Raw genomic sequence first — 6,225 nt, forward strand, 5'->3', positions numbered from 1 at the left:
GCCTGGGGCAGGTGGGGAGACCCTGGGGGAGGTGGGGAGACCACACTGGAGTGGAGGTGGAGGTATTTACTGCCCTCCCACCTCCTGGCTTGGAGTCACCTGGTTCCGGCCTCTCAGGACAGCCCTTTCCAAAGCACTGAAGGCCATTCCCACCCCTCACGTGTCCAGGTTGCCAACCAGCCCCAGCCCCAGCCCCCCACCCAGATACTCCGTCCCTCGGGTTTTTCTACATCTCCCACTTTGGTAAAGAGCCCCTTTACGGAAAGTCTCATCATCTAATTTGAGAATGCCAGCTGGATCCTGCCAAGGTGCCGTAAAAATGAAACAGCACAAAAGAGAGGACTTCATCCCACCTTGTCCTCCAGTCCTTGGGTTCCCCGCCCCCCAGAAACAACCAGTGTTCCCAGGCTCCTTTGTCTCCATCCACCCAGAAACAGAATCACTGGCTTTTGGTTTATTTGTCCTGGATCATCAATGACTCGCGAAGCGTGAGGCCCACCGAGGCATGTGAATGGATGTGACTCCAATGCCAGACCCCGGGGACACCTGCTTGAGTTTGATGGAGCGGTTCCTTCATGTCCCTTCTCCTCACAGGGGCTCCATTTTCAGTGGGTGGAGTCCAGAAGCTACGGCTTTCTGGAACTGCCCATGTCCTGTATTGAGGCTGTGACTAATTGACTTTTGTCCATCAGCGATGCCAGGGCATCGGCACTTCCTGGTCCCCCGAATTCAGGTGCATGGGGGCCAATCTGGGAAAACTTGTAGGGCGAGGACTCTCGCCTGCACCTGCTTCCCACCCCTCAGCTGCTTTTTGGACTTGCTCAGCTGATTGGTCGACTTTTCTCCAAAGCAGCCAAGGGCCAATGTTCGTGACTCCCGAAGGACACGGTAGTTTCATCACCCTGAGGCCATTTCATCCTGGGGCTCAGAGCCAGGCTTCCTGGGCTCCAATTTCAGCTGTCACTTCTAGCTGGGAGACCTTGGGCAAGTTGCTTAACCTCTCTGGGCCTGTCTCCTCATCTGTGAAAGGGGGAGAATAATACAACCTATTTCACAGGGTTATTGTGAGGGTTGAAGGAGCCGATAAAGTAAAGCACTAAACGTGAGGCTTGGCCCATGGTACATATTAGCTATTTTTGCTGGGACGAAAACCAACAGGTCAACGCCTGCTTGTCGTATAGATTAGTTCACTGAATTTATCTTATTGAATTATCCCACCCACCCTGGGAGGCCCACATCATGCCTACTTTGCAGGTAAGGAAACTGAGGCTCGACCTGCTTCTGGGACTTGTTCAGCCACGCAGCTGGTACATAGAAGAGCTTTGCAACAGTTTACTCTGCGGCCAGGACCTTTGCCTCGCCCTGGGGCGGCCGAGCGAAGTCCTGGCTAATGTATTCATTTGCTTACTCTGATTCCTGTCTTTGTATTCTAGTAAGTGTCCCTGGGCTTCGGCTTTGCTCCTAAGGGGGGCAGAAGCCACATCTGAGACACCCGGGCAGCTGTGTGAGGCAGTTTCTTCTCCAACTTGCTTGATCCCGAGAAAATGGCCCAAGGTCTTGTTCAGAGAAGAGATTCTCTGTCATTTCTGCCAGAGTCCGATTCAGGAACAATCTGGGCGGGGCCTTGGAATCCGGACCTCTTTTACTCTGGGACTGGGGAGTTCATAGGAGAAATTTTTTTTTTTTTTTTTTTTTGGCAATTTTTGCTGCGTGGAAGTAGAGCGCCCTCTGCTGTCAATGAGGAGGATGACATCGAAACAGACGAAGGCACTCTGAACAGGGCCCCCCCACACCCCTCTTCCACTGGTGTTTTTCGGCCTCACCTCTTTGTTCTACCCTGAAGGGCCCGGGCAGGGGCAAGGGGGGTAAAAAGGTCAGGGTTCTCCTGCTTTCGCAGAGTTTACAATCTAATTTCACTGACAAGGTATCTTCAGAAAATCCTAGGAAACAGGTTCAGAAATCGTACTGGACTCCATCCCAAGGGTACTGCCTGGGCATGTGCTGTGTATAGACCCCAGGAGTGTAGAATCAGAATGTATGAGCTCTGGGTGCCCAGTTGTAGACATACCGTGGGCTTTGCCACCAGGTGGGGATCCAGAGCCGAACACCTGAGATGGGGAACAAAACCCTGGGTGCCACCATAGCCTGGGGAGCCTGGCTCTTTGGCAAGGGGGTGGGGGGGGGTAGGTAGGAGTTACCAATCAAATAAAAATAACTTTATATTAGGGCGTCTGGTTGGCTCAGTTGGTAGAACATGCAACTCTTGATCTCAGGAGGTCCTGAGTTCAAGCCACATGTTGGGCGTAGATAATACTTTTAAAAAATTTTATTATTTTGGGGCACCTGGGTGGCTCAGTCGGTTAAGCGTCCGACTTCAGCTCCGGTCACGATCTCGAGGTCCTTGAGTTCGAGCCCCGCGTCAGGCTCTGTGCTGACAGCTCGGAGCCTGGAGCCTGCTTCGGATTCTGTGTCTCCCTCTCTCTCTGCCCCTCCCCCACTCGCGCTCTGGCTCTCAAAAAAAAAAAAAAATGAATAAACATTAAAAGAAATTTTAAAACATTTATTATTTTAAAAATGTTTATTTGTTTTTGAGAGAGAGAGAGAGAGCAGGGGAGGGGCAGTGAGAGAGGGAGACAGAATCCCAAGCAGGCTCCGTGCTGTCAGTGCAGAGCCTGACGTGGGGCTTGAACTCACGAACCATGAGATCATGACCTGAGCTGAAACCAAGAGTTGGATGCTTAACCGATGGAGCCACCCAGGCGCCCCCCAAAAACATTCTTTTTGATATAAAAAGTAAATATTCATGTTAAACTATTCAAATCATACAGAAAAGAATAAGCAAGAGAGTAAAAATTACCTGAAATCCCACTATCTAGAGATAACTGCAGATATATCTTTGGAGACCATCTTCCCGTAACCGCTCACCGTGGTTTATACCGACACACGTCCACGCACCAAATCACTTCATTTCACATGTGGTGTCTTTTTTTTTAAAGTTTATTTATTTATTTATTTGTTTAAGGGCTTACCTATTTGGGCCACACTCCGGATCTACTAAAAATCAAACCCTTTGAATGTGCAGTCAGGAACCTGTATTTCTAACCCTCAGTCCGGGGTATCCTGGCCCTGCTCCAGGGAGGTAGGGAAGGCTGGCTAGTGAAGGCTTCTGTTGCTAATGGCAATAGGAGGGGGTCAGAAGGAGGATCTTCAGGACAGGTTAACAGGTGGGGGTGTCCAGGTAGAGGAAACAGCTTGTGCAAGAGCGTAGATGTGAGAGTTGCAGATGTGCTCCGGAAGTGGCCGATAGTGTGGCTGGAGTTGAGGTAAGGACGGCCTTGAATGCCAGAATCAGGGCTTAGCAGTCAAAGGGGATGGGTGACAGGGCCTCTTATGGGAAGAACTGCAAAAGAAGAGAAAGCCTGGCCAAGGGGAGGGGGGCACTCGTGTTCAAAACCATGTGACAACACTCTTTCGGTGGGGGGTGTGCTTACAACGTGCCCGTCACAGTGCCTCCTGTGTATTATCTCATTAATCTTCCTGCTAACTCACAGGGCAGATGGTATTTTCACCTCCACGTCAGCGAAGAGGAAACCGAGGCACAGAGATGTTAAGCAAGTGGCCCAAGGTCACACAGCTGGTAAGTGGCAGAGCCAGGCTCAAACCCAGGCAGCCACGAGTGGAGTCCGTGCTCTTGACCACTGTTTTATTCCTTGGCACCTTAGTCTCTTCATCTGCAAAACCAGCTCGAAAGTGTCAAGGCCGAGAGGCAGAATCGCCCAGAACCACCACCAAAGTAACAGTAACAGGGGTTTGGTGAGAGCAAACTGCCTCAAAAAAAAAGAGGCAGCGGGGCACCTGGGTGGCTCGGTCGGTTGAGTGTCTGACTTCGGCTCAGGTCATGATCTCAGGGTTCGTGAGTTCGAGCCCCTCATTGGGCTCACTGCTGCCAGCATGGAGCCTGCTTTGGATCTTCTGTCCCCCTCTCTCTCTGCTCCTCCCCCGGCTCATGCTCTCGTGAGTGCACATGCTCTCTTTTTCTCTCTCTCTCTCAAAAGAAAAAAAAAGGTAGCATGGAATAGTGGTTAGAGCTTGGGCTCTGGCATCCGGGGGACTTGGATTCAAATCCTGGCTCTGCTATGCACCAGCTGGACAGGTTACATATCTTCCTAGAGCCCTGGTTTCCTCAGCTGTAAAATGGGATAGACGTCCCTACCTCCTGAGGCTGTTGAGGTGTTAAAGGAGAAAGTGGACGAACATTGCATACGCCAGCCACTGTTCAATAAGGGCTAAAGGGTAGAGGGGCTGGGAGGAAGAAGAGTCTGAGTCTGAATAGAGGGGGACCCTGAGATGGGGGTGGTAACTGATTTCCAAGAGAGCGCGGAGATTGGCTGAAAGGGCACCCCTCTTGTGCTGTCTCTGATGGCCAAGGGGGAAGCCTTATGCCTTCCCTGAACTTTGGCCTTGCAAATCGCTGCTCGCCGAGTGGGGCAGAATGGCGATAAAGCTCACAGCTACTGAGCTGAGTGTACTGAGTACCTACCGCGTCCACGTCGCTCGGTTATTAGGTGGGCAGGTCTCAGCCTGCGCGCAGGTGCCCCAGGGGACCGCAGACCCTTTCAGAGGCTTTTTGAGAGGTCCACAGCGACACCTGCCGGACACCTTGAAAACTGCTAGCTCTAGGTAGTTCGCATTTTCAATGTCGGAGCTTCATTCCTTCGGATCATGTTGCAACTCGGTAGAGCTGGGTTGATGGCAGTTTCGATAAAAAACAAGTATAATGCGAAAATTACTGTGGAGCAGGAAATTAGGATGGTAATGACCAATCTAATTCCAAGGGTTGAGTTGTTGAGAGTCCAACAAGCTCTCATTCCATTAGGGTGTACTTAGGATTATTCAGGAAGGAACTAAAATATTACTCTTTCTTTCAGCTTTTGTGTATTTTGCAAGTGGCTACTAAGTTGTTAGAACATGCAGATTTAAGAGTTGTTTTGACCTTAGGGGCGCCTGGGTGGCTCGGTCAGTCAGGCGTCCTACTTGGGCTCAGGTCATGATCTCATGGTTGGTGGGTTCGAGCCCCACATCAGGCTCTGTGCTGACAGCTCAGAGCCTGGAGCCGCTTCAGATTCGGTGTCTCCCTCTTTCTCTGCCCCTCCCCTGCTTGTGCTCTGCCTCTCTCTCTCCACAATAAATAAACATTAAACAAATTTTTTTAAATAGGGTCGCTTTGACCTAATACTTACTAAACGTAACGGCTAGGTTTGATTTTGGTTTTATTGTTTTGTTTTGTTTCGCACGGGTGGGAGTAGGAGGAGCCCTGAAAAAATTTCTGAGACCCCGGGGGTGCCTCAAACCAAGAAAGTTTGGGATCTCTGCATTGCGCGCTTTACGAAAAGTCATCTTAAGCAACCCTAGGAGACCCATACCTCGTCTAGAAAGGCTAAGGTGGCCCGAGGCCAGCCAGGGGTGGGAGTCGGAGTGCGGTCAGTGACAAAGTAGGTCCTGTGTCATTCTCTAGAAGGCGAACAGCTCCTCAATTTAGCTTTATCTCCCGATTGTGGGGAAGGGCAGCCCTTTCTGCTCGTTGTTCCTTCGTCCCTGTGGAAAAGCAGGGTCAGGTTCGTGCCGTTTCCCTTCTTTTTCACACCAGGGAGCCCTACTCAGGGGACCCAGGACAGCAGCCTCTGTGGGTACTGGGACCGGAAGCTCCCTGGAGGCTCTGCCACCCCATCCCCCCCCCCCCCCCCCCCCAACCCACCTTCAGTTCAGAGTCCCAGGCTCAGCCGCCAGGCTGCGCAGCACACAGCAGTTAGAATTCAAAAGTGGTTCGAAGAATCCAGGCCCCGCCCTCCCGGTCCCTCCTGGGTGAAAGGTCGCCACGGGGAGCTGCAGGTGGCCTCCCGGCAGGGGATAGCGGCCAGGAAAACCATGAGACCATGAAGGGGCAGCACACAGCATCCTGCCCTTCAGCTTGGACTTGAGAGTCCGGCCCCGCCCCCGCAGCGAGCTGCCCGCTCCCCAGAACAACCTGCATCTGAGGAGAAGCCTTGGAGGAAAGGCGGGGTCCCACTTTCCCAAGGGGCAACTGCCAGCCTCATCCTGCGCAGGCGGGCTGTTGGCTCTGGGGGACTCTGAACCAGTCACTTAACCCCTCTGAGCCCGTTCCCCCCCTGCAGACGGGAACAGCAGCACCTACTAGGCGGAGTTGTTCTAAGAATTGAATGCATT

The 6,225-nt window shown here is 52.0% G+C and overlaps 1 long non-coding RNA gene across 1 annotated transcript; it reads right to left on the reverse strand.

Moving 5' to 3' along the window:
• Nucleotides 1-4,015: 4,015 nt before the first annotated feature.
• Nucleotides 4,016-5,837, reverse strand: LOC107180664. The gene is made up of 3 exons (XR_001511421.2): nt 5,756-5,837; nt 5,424-5,595; nt 4,016-4,741 (listed from the first exon to the last, which is right to left on the reverse strand). It is a non-coding gene; the product is annotated as an uncharacterized LOC107180664 (long non-coding RNA).
• Nucleotides 5,838-6,225: the final 388 nt, after the last annotated feature.

This window comes from Panthera tigris, chromosome D3, assembly GCF_018350195.1.
Source record: "Panthera tigris isolate Pti1 chromosome D3, P.tigris_Pti1_mat1.1, whole genome shotgun sequence".
Taxonomy (NCBI): Eukaryota; Metazoa; Chordata; class Mammalia; order Carnivora; family Felidae; genus Panthera; species Panthera tigris.